The 17,065-nt window shown below is 39.7% G+C and overlaps 1 long non-coding RNA gene across 4 annotated transcripts; it reads left to right on the top strand.

Annotated features, from left to right (window-relative positions):
• The first annotated feature begins 8,639 nt into the window (after positions 1–8,639).
• LOC107775528 (uncharacterized) lies at positions 8,640–11,100 on the top strand. Of its 4 annotated transcripts, none has more exons than XR_012694903.1 (3): positions 8,663–8,839; positions 9,779–10,624; positions 11,082–11,100. It is a non-coding gene; the product is annotated as an uncharacterized LOC107775528 (long non-coding RNA). The 4 variants fall into 4 exon arrangements; XR_012694902.1 differs by lacking the exon at positions 11,082–11,100 and adding an exon at positions 10,737–11,011; XR_001645767.2 differs by lacking the exon at positions 11,082–11,100 and having other exon boundaries at positions 8,680–8,839; positions 9,779–9,888; positions 10,001–11,011.
• Positions 11,101–17,065: the final 5,965 nt, after the last annotated feature.

Below are 17,065 nucleotides of genomic sequence, written 5' to 3'. Positions count from 1 at the left end.
TGCGGATGCTCCTTCTATGGACTCAGTACCAGTTGTTCGTGACTTTCCAGAAGTATTTCCTGTAGATTTGCCAGGGATGCCACCCGACAGAGATATTGACTTCTGTATTGATTTTGCTCCGGGCACTCAGCCCATTTCTATTCCACCATATCGTATGGCCCCGCCGGAGTTGAAAGAACTGAAAGAGCAGTTATAAGACTTGCATGATCAGGGATTCATTATACCTAGTGTCTCTCCCTGGGGTGCACCAGTATTATTTGTAAAGAAGAAATATGGCTCTATGCGGATGTGTATAGATTATCGGCAGTAGAACAAAGCCACTATCAAAAACAAATATCCGCTGCCAAGAATTGATGACTTATTTGATTAGCTTCAGGGTGCCAAGGTATTTTCGAAGATTGATTTGAGGTCTGGTTACCATCAGTTGAAGATTAGGGCATCTGATAACCCTAAAACAACTTTTCGAACTCGGTATGGGCATTACGAATTCCTAGTGATGTCATTTGGGTTGACAAATGCCCCAGCAGCATTTATGGATTTGATGAATCGGGTGTTCAAGCCTTATTTGGATTCTTTTGTGGTTGTATTCATTGATGATATCTTGATTTACTCCAACAGTCGAGAGGAGCATGAGCAGTATCTTTGAAGTGTGCTTCACACCTTGAAGAATAATCAGTTATATGCCAAGTTTTCAAAATGTGAGTTTTGGTTACACTTAGTTGCCTTTTGGGGCATGTTATATCGGCAGAAGGCATAAAGGTGGATCCTAAGAAGATTGAGGCTATTCAGAATTGGCCTAGACCTACTTTAGTTATAGAGATCCGGAGTTTCCTGGGTTTAGCAGGTTATTATCGTCGGTTCGTGGAAGGGTTTTCATCTATAGAAAGCCCATTGACCAGATTGACCTAGAAAGGTGTCCTATTCATATGGTCAGATGAGTGTGAGTTGAGCTTTCAGAAGCTCAAGACCGCTTTGACTACGGCGCCAGTGTTGGTATTACTCACAGTTTCAGGATCGTATACGGTATATTGTGACGCATCTCACATTGGGCTTGGTGCAGTATTAATGCAAGATGGAAAGGTAATTGCATATGCGTCACGGCAATTGAAAGTTCACGAGAAGAATTATCATGTTCATGACTTAGAATTGGCAGCCATTGTTCATGCGCTGGAGATTTGGAGGCATTACCTCTACGGTGTCTCGTGTTAGGTATTTATTGATCATCGTAGCCTTCAGTATCTGTTCAAATAAAAGGATCTTAATTTGAGACAGAGAAGATAGTTGGAGTTGTTGAAAGACTATGATATCACCATTTTGTATCACCCCGGAAAGGCCAATGTGGTGGCTGATGCTTTGAGTAGAAAAGCTGTCAGTATGGGCAGTTTTGCATATATTCTGGTTGGTGAGAGGCCATTAGCTGTAGATGTTCAGACTTTGGCTAATCAAGTCGTGAGGTTAGATGTTTTAGAACCCAGTCGGGTTCTAGCTTGCACAATCGCTCGGTCTTCTTTATATGAGCGCATCAGAGAGAGGCAGTATGATGATCCTCATTTACTTGTCCTTAAGGACACAGTGCGGCACGGTGATGCCAAACAAGTTATTGTGGGGGAAGATGGGGTTCTGTGAATGCAGGGTCGTATTTGTGTGCCTAATGTGGATGGGCTTCGTGAATTAATTCTTGAAGAAGCACACAGTTCAAAGTATTCTATTCATCCAGGTACCGCCAAAATGTATCAATATTTGCGACAACATTATTTGTGGAGGAGAATGAAAAAAGATATAGTTGCATATGTAGCTCGATGTCTGAATTGTCAGCAAGTTAAGTACGAGCATCAAAGACCTGGTGGTTTGCTTCAGAAGTTTGAAATTCCTGAGTGGAAGTGGGAGCGTATCACTATGGATTTTGTTGTTAGGCTCCCACGGACGCAGAGAAACTTTGACGCAGTTTGGGTCATTGTGGACAGGTTGACCAAGTCAGCACATTTCATTCCAGTGGCAGTTACCTATTCTTCAGAGAGGTTAGCTGAAATTTACATTCGTAAGATTGTCTGCCTTCACGGGATGCCCATGTCTAATATTTCAGATTGAGGTACGCAGTTTACCTCACATTTCTGGAGGGCTGTACAACATGAGTTAGGCACGCGGGTGGAGTTGAGTACAACATTTCATCCACAGACAGACGGACAGACAGAGCGCACTATTCAGATATTGGAAGATATGCTCCGCGCTTGTGTTATAGACTTTGGAGTTTCTTAGGATCATTTCTTGCCACTTACGGAGTTTGCTTATAATAATAGCTACCAGTCGAGCATTCAGATGGCTCCATATGAGGCATTATACGAAAGGCAATGCCGATCGCAAGTTGGTTGGTTTGAACCGGGAGAGGCTCGGTTGTTGGGTACCAATTTGGTACAGGATGCCTTGGATAAGGTCAAGATTATTCAGGATCGACTTCGCACAGCTCAGTCTAGGCAAAAGAGTTATGCCAACCGTAAAGTTTGTGATATTGCATTCATGGTTGGAGAGAGAATATTGCTTCGGATTTCACCTATGAAAGGTGTAATGAGGTTCGGAAAGAAGGGTAAGTTGAGCCCTAGGTATATCGGACCCTTTAAAATTCTTGAAAGGGTGGATGAAGTAGCCTACAAGCTTGCATTACCACCTAGTTTATCTGCGGTTCATCCGGTGTTCCATGTGTCTATGCTCCGGAAATATCATGGTGACCCATCCCACATGTTAGATTTTAGCTTGTCCAATTGGACAAGGACTTGACTTATGAGGAGGAGCCGGTAGCCATTCTAGATCGACAGGTTCGTCAGTTGAGGTTAAAGAGTTACCCTTCAGTTCGAGTGCAGTGGAGAGGTCAGCCTGTTGAGGCAGCTACTTGGGAGTCCGAGTCGGATATGCGGAGTAGATATCCCCACTTGTTCGCCAATTCAGGTACTTTTCTATATCCGTTCGAGGACGAACGTTTGTTTTAGAGGTGGAGATTGTGATGACCCAAAGGGTCATCTTGTGAATTAAGACTCTATTCCGGGATTTAAAATTGATTTTTAGTCGACTTTGGTCAACATTTTGAGTTAACGGACTCGGATCCGTGTTTCGATATTCCTGAAAGGTCCGTAGTAAAATATGGGACTTGGGCGTATGCCCGAAATCGAATTCCGAGGTCCCTATCTCGAGAAATGAATTTTTGATGAAAATTGTAAGACTGGAATTTTATGGATTTAAAGAAATTGATTAATGTTTGATCTCGTTGGTATCAGGCACGTATTTTGGTTCCGAAGCCCGGTATAGGTTTAATATAATATATAAGTCATGTCTATGAAATTTAATAGAAATCAGAGTTGATTTGACATGATTCAGACGTCCGGTTGAGAAGATAGTTGTTTTGAAATATTCTTGAGGAATTCATGAGTTTTGATGCTAAATCCATAGTTTTAGGTATTATTTTTGTGATTTGATCGCACGAGCAAGTTCGTATGATGTTTTTAGATTTGCATGCATGTTTGGTTTGGAGCCCCGAGGGTTCGAGTGAGTTTCAGATACGCTACGGAGTGATTTTAGAACTTAGAGAATTGCTGGTGTAACTGGTATCTGTAGCAGGCCTCTGATCTAGCAATTACGGGATTAGGCTTCGCAAATGCGAACCAAGCAGGTATGGCAATTGCGAGGTTTTTATCGCAATTGCAAAGAAATCCTAGGCCAGCAGTTCTCGCAATTGCGAGTTTATCTTCGCAATTGTGAAGGGGGTCCAGGGAGGGCATGTTCGCAAATGCGAACTTCTACCCCAATTGTCGCAAATGCGACATACTCTTCGCATTTGCGAAGGCAGCGGAAATGTGAAGGTTCTCGCATTTGCAATGACCCCTTCGCATTTGCGAGCTTCGCAATTGCGAAGCTCAGGTCGCAAATGCGACATCCGCAACTGATAACTTTGGACTTAGACGGGATTTTTCATTCATTCTTCAATTTTTCGAACCCTAAACCTCAAGAGGCGATTTTTGGGCGATTTTTACTGGAAAATATTGGGGTAAGTGTTCCTTATCCTATATTGATTATATTTCATGATTTCATACTCATTTATATCATGAATCCGTGAATTTATGAAAGAAAAATCAGATTTTTATAAATTCTTCCAAAAACAAAAATTTAAGATTTGAAGGTCCATTTGATATCGGAATTGGATAATTTTTGTATGGTTGGACTCATCCCGGAATGGGTGTTCGGATTTCGTAAGTTTTTTCGAGATTTGAGATGTGGGTCCCACTGCCGAATATTTTAATGAATTTCGGATTTTATCCAAAAAATTAGTAAATTCATATGGAATTAATTCCTATGATTCGTATTGAGTATATTGAATTGTTTGTGAATAGATTTGAAGCTTTTGGAGATAAATTTTTAAAAAAAAGCTGTGGTCAAGTAATTGATTGGAATTTGCAAAGCGAGGTAAGTGTCGTGGTTAACCTTGACTTGAGGGAATAGAACCCTCAAATTATTTGTTATGTGAATTGCATGTGAACGACGTAAAGGCGAGGTGACGAGTGTCTATACGTCGTCAAATTAATTTTTTGCCTGCTTACTTGAAAAATCATAAATTATTTAAATCATGAATTAAATATTATAATAATTATTTCTCTCCTATTCTTTGTCAAATATTAATTCTTGAATTCCTGCATTTATTGTTACATGCTATTTGAATTATGTGCCTTAATTATTATTTGACATTTAGCATATTAAATATTAAACTGCATATTTTCTCTCTGATTTCTATAATAATTTGCTATTTGCCTTTGTTTGTTTCATAATTAAATCAAAATTATTATATACTTGTTGTCTTATAATTTTATATTAATTATTGCATTTATTGGGGAAATTTCTTCTATAAGAATTGGTAAATGAATATGTTGGAGGAGCGGGTTGCACGCCGCAACAGGATTGATTATAATGAATATATTAGAGGATCGGGTTGTACGCCACAACAAAATTAATTATAATGAATATATTGGAGGATCGGGTTGCACGCCGTAACAAACTTATTAAAAGTTCATATTGGAGGATCGGGTTGCACGCCGCAACAGACTTATTTAAAAGTCGACGTACATATATATATATTGGGGGATCGGGTTATACGCCGCAAAAGACTTGATTAAAATGAATATATTGGAGGAGCGGGTTGCACGCCGCAACAGAACTGAATGTGAATATATTGTGAGAGCGGGTTGCACGCTGCAACAGAATTGATGGAAATGATAATTGGTTATGACTGCTGAGTTGGCTTCAATTATTATAAACGAGTTACCTGATTTATTTCTACTATTATCGTTGTTACTAATATTGCGTACAGGTAATGTAAGTGAACCGCCTTAGCCTCGTCACTACTTCGTCGAGGTTAGGCTCAGCACTTACCAGTACATGGGTTCGGTTATATTGATACTACACTCTGCACTTCTTGTGCAGATTTTGGAGTTGGTCCCAGCGGCGTACCATAGACTTGCTCGGATTTCAGCTACTCAGAGGAGACTTGAGGTATAACTGCACGGCGTTCACAGTTCTGAAGTCCCCATCTACTTTACTTTAGCTGTGTGTTTGTTTCCAGACAGCTTTATTTTATTCAGACCTTTATTTGTATTTATTCTAGAAGCTCGTGCACTTGTGACACTAATTCTGGGAAGGTATTTAGACACCGTTGTCTTTATGGATTAATCACTATATTTCAGACCTTACTTCCGCATTTATTTATTTGTTATTAATAAATTTAAATATTGTTTAAAAATTGGTTAATATCATTCTAACGTTGGCTTGCCTAGCAAGTGAAATGTTAGGCGCCATCACGGTCTGAAGGTGGAAATTTCGGGTCGTGACACTAGGTAACTCCAGCATCGCCAACGTCACTGTCTTAGCGTGACAGTCCAGAATAGCATGACACGAGGACAACCAATCCATGCCCAGTAGTCACGTCAAAATCAACCATACTAAGCAATATGAGTTCAAATCTCATCTCCAATCCCCCAATAGTCACCACCCACGACTGATACACACAATCCACAATAATGGAATCGCCCACTGGCGTTGATACATGAATAGGCGAAACTAAGGACTCACGGGGCATATCCATATAACGAGCAAAATACGATGATACATATGAATAAGTGAAATCAGGGTCAAATAATAAGGAAGCATCCCTGTGGCACACTGAAACAATACCTGTGATCACTGCGTATGAAGCAACAACCTATGGCCTGGAAGGAAAGCATAACATCGAGCGTGACCGCCACCTGATCGGCCTCCACCTCTAGGGCGACCTCTAGCTGCCTGAGCCCTACCCCAAACTGGCTGAGCGGGTGGTGAACTAACTGTTGTAAAAGTCATAGCCTGACCCCTCTACTGAACTGGACCTCCATAACAACGGGGACATTGCCTCCACACATGTCCGAACTCCCTGCACTCGATGTAACTCCGTTCCGCTAATGGTGGTGGAGATTGAATTGGACCCCGAGAACCAGAATAACTGCTAGAAGGACTTGGTACTGATGAACCCTAAACTGATGGAGCATGAGAAAAACTCTGAGTTGGGAGGGCATTGAGAGATAACTGACTCGGACGAGCACTATATGAACCATGGCTAGGTGATGCACCACGATGAACCAAACGAGCCATCTGAGCGGGCCTATAAAGACGACCCCTGGTGTGGTGGGACTGTCCTCCAGATGAGGCACTGCTGAAACTACCCGAACCACGAGGCCTCTTGGCCTCCCTCTCCTCACACTCTTGACTATGAACCTGATCTAGTCGCCTATCAATATCAACCACCTTATTGAACCTAGCACCTCATGCAATCTCTCGAGTTATAACAAAGCGCAGTCCATAGTTGAGGCCATCAATGAACCTCCTAATCCTCTCCCTCTCTATGGGAACCAACCAGATCGCATGGCGAGCCAACTCTGAAAATCTCATCTCATACTGGGTCACTGACATACCCTCCTGGCGTAGCTTCTCAAACTGCCTATGCAACTCCTCTGTATGAGTCTGTGGGACAAACTTCTCTAAGAAGAGAACTGAGAACTCATGCCACGTAAGTGGTGCAACACCGACTGGCCTGCTCAACTCATAGGCCTCCCACCATCTGAAGGCTGCCCCCGACAGCTGAAACGTAGTAAATGAGACTCCGCTAGTCTCCAGAATATCCCCATGCGAAGGATCTGCTGGCACCTGTCTAAGAAATCCTAAGCATCCTCTGACTCAGTCCCACCGAACGCTAGAGGCCTGAGCTTCCCAAAATGCTCTAGCCTCTTCTTATCCTTGTCACTCATAGGTGGACCCACCTGGGTCTGAGAAACTACAACCGACTGGGCTGGTAGTACCCCCGGTGTCTGAAGTTCCTGAACCACCTGCTCTGGAGTACGGGCGGCAGTAGTCTAAGCACCTCCCCCGGCTTGAGAAGTGGCTGGTGCAACCTAAACTGAAACCGCCTGAGCAAGGCTAGTACATACAGTCAATATCTGGGCCAAAGCCTCCTAAATGCCTAGAATCACAATGGGCACAACTGGTGCGTGAGATGGTTCCACTGGCTCAACCACATCTGGCATCTGCTCCTAAGCTGGAGTAACTGGTGGCTCCACAGGTGCTGCTCTAGCTATTGTACGTGTTGTACCTCGGCCTCTACCGTGGACCCGGCCTCTCGTGGACCTAGATGGTGGTACTGGTGGCCGTCTGTCCGATCCGGTAGCACGTGTCCTCACCATCTGTGAGAGAATAGAATAATAGAAGTTTAGTTTTCCGAAATCAACAAATCCGTATGACAAGAATACAAGAAAGTGAAGTTTCCTAATGGTTTAGTAGCCTCTCGAAGATAAGTACAGACGTCTCCGTACCGATCCACAAGACTCTACTAAACCTGTTCATGACTCGTGAGTCCTATGTAACCTAGGCTCTCATATCAACTTGTCACAACCCAAATCTCAACATGTCGTGATGACGCCTATCACAGTACTAGGCAAGCCGGCAATCACAAAATAAGTACACATTTTAATAATTAAAGCATGATGCAATAGATTTAGCACTTAAAATCTCATAAATAACCGATAAGGACAACTGCGACTCAACTACAAAATTTTCAAATTCCGCGTGTCACCGAGTAGTGATCCACTCCCAATCCACACTCAACAATGAGTGGAAGACGTCATTGGAAGAATAGTACCCAACTATGAGTCGGAGTCGATTTCCTCAGGGAGCTAAATGTGGGTGTTAGAGTGTACGCTTGATGAGTGTAGAAGAAATAGCTTAAATACGCTTCCAAACAAGATAGTTTTGCAAATTACTTCTACTATCTATATTAACAGTGATTAACTGGAGAAACGAAACTAGAGATTGATTAATTATGGGTCGAGTCCCGGGGCGCGAATCGGGGCGGGGCGCGCATAAAACGCATCTGGGCGTTAATGAGAGGCGTAGATCCTTTGGGCGCACGCCCCAAGAGATGAGGCACACGCTTAGGCGCAAGACTCGCCTTAGAACCAAGCCTGATGAAACTTAACCAATTGAAGAATAATTTTGACAATCTATATAATTATATAAAGCAGGGACATGAGGAGGATGATGTGGCGCCTTATGTAAACAACAATTCTATTTATCTATTATCTCCTTTTTTTAATTTCCTAAACACTAGAAAACGGTTTATCTTTTACTGCATCCAACAGTCACTATTGAAAGGCAAAATCACTATTAGAATTAAAAGAACCGTCTCTTCCCCGACTCTCTCTATCTCGATTGAAACCGGTGAGAGGATATTTCTCTCCGTTTATAGAAAATTCTTTTCTCCCCTACTCCTAATCTAACTGTAAGTTTTTGACCCCTGTAGCCTTCTTTCTCCATATTCTTTGTATACTTAATACTTAATACTTAATACCTAATCTTGGTTAGCATCAAAGTTTACACTTTGCGCTGAAAACTGGAAATGAAGATTTGGGATTAAGTAAATATGGATCTGTGCTGATTTTAGGGATAATTGAAGCTATTATTGAAATCTTTGGAATTTCTATGTACATGCATATGATGCAATAAATTTCTGCTTTTTACTATTCTATCTTTCTTTCCGCTTTTTCCTCTTTGCTTATTCTCAATTTATTTATAATTTTTGTACTATTCGAGAATTCTTCTTCGTTTTTCTTTGTATACTTAATACCTAATCTTGGTTAGCATCAAAGTTTACACTTTGCGCTGAAAACTGGAAATGAAGATTTGGGATTAAGTAAATATGGATCTGTGCTGATTTTAGGGATAATTGAAGCTATTATTGAAATCTTTGGAATTTCTATGTACATGCATATGATGCAATAAATTTCTGCTTTTTACTATTCTATCTTTCTTTCCGCTTTTTTCCTCTTTGCTTATTCTCAATTTATTTATAATTTTTGTACTATTCGAGAATTCTTCTTCGTTTTTCTTGGTAGAAGGTTTAAACAAATGTGTAAATGGACTGTGATGGATGTGAAAGAAGAGTCAACAATATAGTTAAGAATGTGAAAGGGTTTGTACAATGGTTATTCTTCTTTAAAACAATAGCTTTCTTCTTCTTCAAACATGAACAAGGCCTTCGAAAGTAGAATTTCTTTTTCTGCATTTTTTCTATAGTTTCCAAGAGTGTTTAAATACAACTCCAAATAATTTGGCATTTTCCCGTACCCTATTTAATGGAGTCTTTACATAGTCCAAGTTAAGTTTGAATGTCAAAAGTCGATTGATTCTTATATCTTATAACTTTATCTTCATGTTCCAGTGCAGACAATGTTCAAGAAAACTGAATTGCTTGGATTTCTTTTTAATTTCAAGGTCTTAAACTGACTATGTTAAAACCTTACAATGGGTCAATCTCTGTTACTGGCAAAGGTACATCAGAATGTTGCGATTTGGACCTCACTGAATAATGTATAATTTCCTTTTTATTCTTCTCGATTTCATCTTATAGTTTTAGGACAATGAAATTTAACCATTGTTGCAGTTTTTTTGGATGCAAAAAAAGAACAAAGTGAGGATATGTAAAGCAATGTAAGTAGTGAAAGATCAGGTAATTTTGAGGCCATTTTTCCTCGGGAAAATAGGCGATATTGCGCAACATGTTCAATTTACAAGGTATTCAGACCTCAAAAGTTACTATGCATACATGTTTGTTGCCATATGACCTGTATACGGCATTGGTTAGACTAGCTATGAAGAACGAATAACTCATAGTTCTTGAAATATGCTCATCTGCAAAGGGCACAATCTGTTCTGTTACATCACCTTCTCTTAGCTTATGTTGAGCAAGTTAGTAGAAGTTGGCTTCCATATCTTCGATATACTTTGTTATCATGTTAACTGGTAACTTAAGGTTTTAAAAGAAACCAAGGAGATGAAGAATTAATATGTTACTGATAACATAATTTTTTGTCGATGACCATGAAATAGAGCCTTATACATTTTTATTTCTTTCTCTTGGAAAAGTGAGATGCTTCCTCAGAAGTTTCCTGATTATTTTTAATGCACTATGTTTACTTCAGTTGGGTTTGAGGCAATGTTGTTACTTGTGGCTTATGAAAAGCCAGCTTTCGGGAATGTTGACGGATAGTGGATTTGCAATTATTAGGTAATCGTGGTACTAAGTATCTTGGATATATGATTATCTTTTGACTAATCAAATTAGATATTGGCTTCTTTAATTCAGTTCCTGTTCCCTATTTATTATGACTTTTTTCCAGTTGATCGCTTATGGACAATGTTCACCAATGGGTAAAATGTATTTTTTCCCTATGGTGCTTGCAAAATTTGGAAAAAAAAAGAGGGACACAAAAAGGAGGACTTAGAATGAAGCCCATGTAGTACTATCTGTTTTGTCATGGCTATACATTTTCGTACTATCATGTATGGTATTGTAGATACTAATCCCAATCTTTAATGGGAAACAAAATGAATAAACATCATGTCTTTGTGTGCAATATACTTCACACCACATTTTATTGAAATGTTTATCAAAGAACTGACTGCATTCTTTTACTATCAACTGATTGCGGATGTTATTCTTTATGGCCTTTTGTTAATTGCAGAAAACTAGATAGTGACATAAGAAACAAGAACGCGAATTTGTTTTTAGGCAAGTTTCCATTGTTATATACAAGCTTCCTTACTTTAATATTTAAAATTTTCAAATATCTTTTAGCCTTCCTATCTTTCTGTATTTTGGATGGTAAATTAGAAGATATATCTTTGTGTATACTTTATAATCTTACTATATTTTCACCAATTGAGAAAGGACGGAAGAGAAAGAATTGATAAAACATAATACATGTTGAATCTCTTTCTATTTATCTTGCTTAAAATTTTCCTGAATCCTTCGAGACCTTAAAGATAAATTACTTTTATAAATAGAGCTTGCAAATATCTTACATGTGTGTAATTTTGTTGCCAGACTCGATCTTCTCTAGAGAAGAAAAAAGAAAGGGAAATTATAAGTTGAATACATGGTGCCTTTCGAGTTCTTGAGAATTTCACTGAAGGATCTGAGCTTCTCAGATTAAAAGAAAATTGTGGTGTACCGATATTTGACTCTTTTCGTATATCTAAGCTTTAATAGATAGAGCTAACTTATATTTGAATCTATAATTCTCATATCTATTAACCGTTACTTTTTTTATTTTTTTTTATTTTTGACCCTCTATGTTGAAAGTTAATTAAAATAGGTGATATGTAGAGTTTTGGAATTATTGGGGAAAATATTTATATTTGAATGCATATACAAAAAGAGTTCCAATTGTTATGCCTCGATTTATTTATAGCTAGATCAAATCGTAAATTTTCTTTTTTATTTTAACCGCGTGAAGCACAACAAGTTGACTAGTTGCCCTTATATTTTTTAAACCCTTTTTCGTTTTACCCCAAATCTGTCCCCACGTGAACCGTCGCTGGGAAGCTATAAATACCTCTCTTCATACAGTCGCCTAAAGACAACCCTAAACAGTGCTACACGTCATCCGGTGGTGAAAAGCCACCGGACCAGTCCCAAAAGAAGCGCAATATCAATGCGCACAAGCCCTAGTTGGGCGCCCTCATCGATTCACCGCCAGTTGCTACGGAAATCAAAGCTGGTTGAGCGATCACTGTAGCGTTAAATTGCCTGGGCACTTCTGAAAAATCCCACTCCATTTCTGGGCCAAATCGAGTGATTCCGAGCTATAGAGATTGTTCTCCAACTCAAATACCATCGTCCCACCAAGTTTCACCCCATTACACATCCGGAATCGTCGTCAGCGATTATCTGAACTTTGCCGGAGAGCACCAGTTGGTCACACATGGTAACACAGGGGTCCAAATGGAACAAAACCAATGCGAAATAATCTCCGCAGGTAAGGAGATTGTTTCTAATCTATCCCCACTCCATTTCAACCGTTCAGTCTCCACAACATTGCAAAAAATGATTTCTGCAACTGTGAGCCCCCCAGCTGTTCGACAAAATGCCAAACACATTTGTACTTCCCCATTAATCATGAAAAGTGTTGGAGATGCTTCTAAGGAAGGTGGAGAACATATCTATAAAGTTTCAACTCAATCTACTTCAGGAATTGAAAGCTCTGATTTTTCGAAGCAAGTAGGGCATCAGTTATTCGAACTCGATGTTACATGTGTTCAAAACTTTCCCAACCAAATGGAGATGCTTCCTATGGTTAGGGAGATGGATAATTATAGCTCAAATGAGGTTTTAATTCAACCAACTGAAAAAAGTGCATTCACTGCAACTCTAAAACCTCCAGTTATCCCACAGTCGATCGACATTGATGGTGAGCCTGGTCAATTGTGTTCTGACCAATTGGAGGTCTTTTCTGAATCCATAGTCAATTTTTCTAACATCTCAAGTCATGACATGAATCATAAAATGGATAAAACTATTCTGCCAAAGGCCCAGGTAACACCCGCCAAGTTGATAATTTAAATTAGAAGCTCGTTCCTGCTGCTCCACATGGTGTTACTGTCATTTCTACTGGTAATGAAACTCAGGAAATAGTTGTAGTCACTCAATGACCTAACTCACCTCATGATCATCCCAATATCAACCAATCTCAGACCCAACCAAAGATTTCACCTACTACTGATGCAGGTACCTTTCCTAAAATATCTTCCAACTTTGATAAGAATACCTACTCAGAAGTCCAAGCACCTCAGCCCATGCCCAAACAAAGCACACTTACAATACAATCTACTGAAATTAGCAAAAAACCCAAACAACCAATCAACACCTATCCTCCTCCACCACCTACCATCACACATTCTTATGTCAACAGACTTAGAGCTAGACAAGAAGCTGAACATGCCCCCATACAATTCACCCCCTAAAATCTCCACAAAACAGGGCCAACCTGCAGTCGTTTTTACCAAGGAAGATTATGTGGTCAACTTAGCTGCCGAGTGCAAATTCATTGTGGTTGGCAAATTCTCGAACACCATTCCTAGGATGGAAGTGATCAGAATAAGTTTTGTTGCTCAAACTGAGTTAAAAGATCAAAATTGCACATTTTAATGCCAGGACAGTTTACATAGACCTGGACAATGAGTATGATCATGTCACTATATGGACTAGACAATCTATGCACATACAAGGTCAAATGATGAAATTAGAATCCTGGACACCAAAATTCAATCTCAATGAAGATTCACCTATAGTTCATGTATGGGTGGTAATCCTAGAGCTACCTTTGCATTTCTACCATATGGAGATTCTCACAGGTCTCCTTACTTTAGTTGGTAAAGCTTTGCATCTGGACTTGACATCCTTTCAAAAGACAAGAGGAAGTGTGACAAAGGTCAAATTACAGATTGATCTCACTAAACCAAGAGCACATCATGTATGGTTGGGATTTGATGAGAATCAGGATGTGAATGGTGATGGCAGATGTCTTGAAGTCCAGTATGAAAGCATTCCTCAATATTGCCTTCATTGCAAACTTCTTGGCCACAATATGCATGCATGCTCTGTTAGAATTAAAGAAGAAGAAAATAAGAAGAAAAGAGACAATATCAAAACTGACACTAAGGGAGAACAACAACATCAGGACCAAAGGAAACCACAAAATCACCAGCAACAACAAGACAATCAGCAAACTCAAGTTCAACAAACTCAATAAAATACCACTACTACCACAGTTCACATAGAAGGAAGCAACCAACTAATGGAGGAAAATCAAAGTGCAGGGCACAGCTATTGAACAGATGAATGGAAAACTTAAAAGAAAAAACAATTCAAGGGATAGAACAACAAAAAACAGGCTCAAAATCTACACCAAAAGCAGGTAGCAGGAGCACAAAATCAAGGTAATACCAAAAATGATTCTGCAATTGTCATGCAAGGATCTGCAAACACCCAACAATCAACTGGAGCTATGAAGGGGAAAAACATCATCTTCTACTCATGAAGGTACTGGAGGGAAGATGGATTGTCAGGAGAAACCTGTAGGCCTAAGAAATGGGGATCCAAAAAGGGGTGGAATTCCTCATATTTTGCATGAGTGTGCCTTTGCACCATCGATTGACCATAGGATGACCCAAATATCCTCTGCTACCACTAATCAGCTACACCAAATTCATGAAGAAGACAATATTGATATTAGTAGTGCTGAAGAAGAACATCCAGATGTTCTGTCAAGAATGCTCAAAGGTAAAGGCAAAGTAGTGTGAGACTTCCCAATTCAAGCTGCTACACACAAGAATAATCACAGCCAGAGGAAAAGAAGAGTTGTGAGAAGGAAAGCAAGCGAAACTATTACAGTATGAACTAATGAACAATCCGAGGCACTCACTCATCCACACAGTCCAATGATCCAACAGAAATGAATTCCTGGATATGGTATGAATGATTCTGACAGTGTTTTTAAAGTCAGGGAGGTTGCTAATCAGGATGAATATACTCTGTTGCAACCGCTGTTAATTAATGAAAGAATCCACAGTTCTTACCTTGACAAACCACCTGATGATCCTGCAAAGCCATCAGATCCTCAACAATATCCAACTTCAGTAGAACAATCTGGACCTGCAACAACCAATGTGGCAAGTGAACCTAACCTTCTACTTCATAGTGCACTTACTAGTTCGATGAATAGGTTCTCTCCTATTCCTCAAGATGAAGATGAATACAGACCTATCAAATCAAAAGATGAAAACTGGGAAGTTTCTAATGATGAGCCTGTCAGGGATGAAGAAATTGATACAGACAATCACTGTGACCTCCTTACTAAAGCTGTCAATGCCTCTTCTGAACAGGAGGAAATCAGTATGAACCAAAATCTTTTTCCAGACTCAGGCCCTCACCCAGAGTCACTAGAAGAAAAGTTGCTGTTACTGGCAACAAACCATCCAAGTCCAAAACCACACCCATCTTCCAATGATTAGTACAATTATTTGGAATGCAAGAGGCATCAAAACCTCAGGAACTATTGAAAGGCTCAGACTTCTGAAAAAACTTCATAACCTTTCTTTCATTGCTGTGCTTGAACCTTTTCTTGATACAAACCACCTTAACTACTTTAGACTCCAATTATCTATGCACCATGCAACCTCCAACATCAATAACAAAATTTGAATTTTTTGGGATAATAAATTTTCTGGGCAAGTTTTAGATCAAGATGAGCAACAACTTACTATTGAACTAAAACATGTGGAAGCTACAGAAACATTTCACTTGACCGTCATCTATGCCAAATGTAAACCTGCAATGAGAATACCACTTTGGAAGACATTGGTACTGAAATCTATAATTTGCACTGTGCCTTGGTGTATTATTGGAGATTTTAATGTTATTGCTTCTACTGGGGAGAAAATTGGAGGAGTACCATATCAAATGAGCAAGAGTTTTGACTTCCTGAGTATGATGGAGGATTGTGGATTTGTTGACCTTGGCTTCTATGGTTCAAGATACACTTGGTCAAATGGAAAAGGACCTGGTGCTATTGTGTGGAAGAGATTGGACAGAGGACTTGCCAATGACAACTGGCTAGTCTCTTTCCCTACTACTACTATCAGTCATCTTACATGTGCTGGTTCTGACCATTCACCACTGCTTATGAAGATTCATGGACAACATGACCAAGCCAAGAAATACTTCAGATTTCTCAACTGTTGGACAGAAAATGACAGTTTTCTATCTATAGTACAGAGTGTATGGAACAAACATGTGGAAGGGACTACAAAGTGGGTGTTTCATCAGAAGCTCAAAGCCCTTTCACAAGCCCTGGGCAAATGGTCCAGAATTCAATATAGGGATATCTTCCAAAAACCAAAGGAGTATATGAACAGAAGGTCAAAGAAGCAGAGGAGAAGTGGGCTGCTACTAATGATCCAGTTGACAGAATAGCCCTACACAAACTCAAGGTTCACTATGTCTCATACCTCAAGGTAGAGGAGGCAGTTTTGAAACAAAAAACATAAATGCAATGGTTCAAAGATAGAGATGCCAATTCTGAATACTTTTATAGTTTAATCATAGGCAGAAAAAGGAGGCTTTACATTCATAGAATTAAAGATGAAGACGGAAACTGGATCCAAGGTGATGTTGCTCGTGAGCACTTTAAGAATATGTTCACTGAAACAGATGGAATTGTCAGAGAAGATTTACTAACTTGCATTCCTTCCTTGATCACTGATGAAGATGATGCTGAACTCACCAAAGATCCAACCATGTAAGAACTCAAACAAGTGGTCTTTTCTATGAATCCTAACATTGCTGCTGGCCCAGATGGTATGAATGGGACTTTCATCCAATTTTGTTGGGATGTCATCAAGCTTGAACTGCTTAATGTAGTCCTAGCTTTCTACAGAGGTTCCACCATGCCCAGATACTTCACCCATGCTTGCTTGGTCATGCTGCCTAAAGTTGATTTTCCCAACTCCTTTACTGAATTCAGACCTATAGCCTCAGTAATTTCATCAACAAAGTCATCTCAAAGCTCATCTGCACAAGACTGGTTCCAATTTTTCCAAGAATAATTTCCCCAAACCAAACTGGTTTTGTTAGAGGAAGGAGTATCTCTGAAAATATCATGCTTGC

The sequence above is a fragment of the Nicotiana tabacum genome, chromosome 9, assembly GCF_000715075.1.
Source record: "Nicotiana tabacum cultivar K326 chromosome 9, ASM71507v2, whole genome shotgun sequence".
NCBI lineage: Eukaryota > Viridiplantae > Streptophyta > Magnoliopsida > Solanales > Solanaceae > Nicotiana > Nicotiana tabacum.
This window is presented reverse-complemented; position numbering and strand designations above follow the sequence as displayed.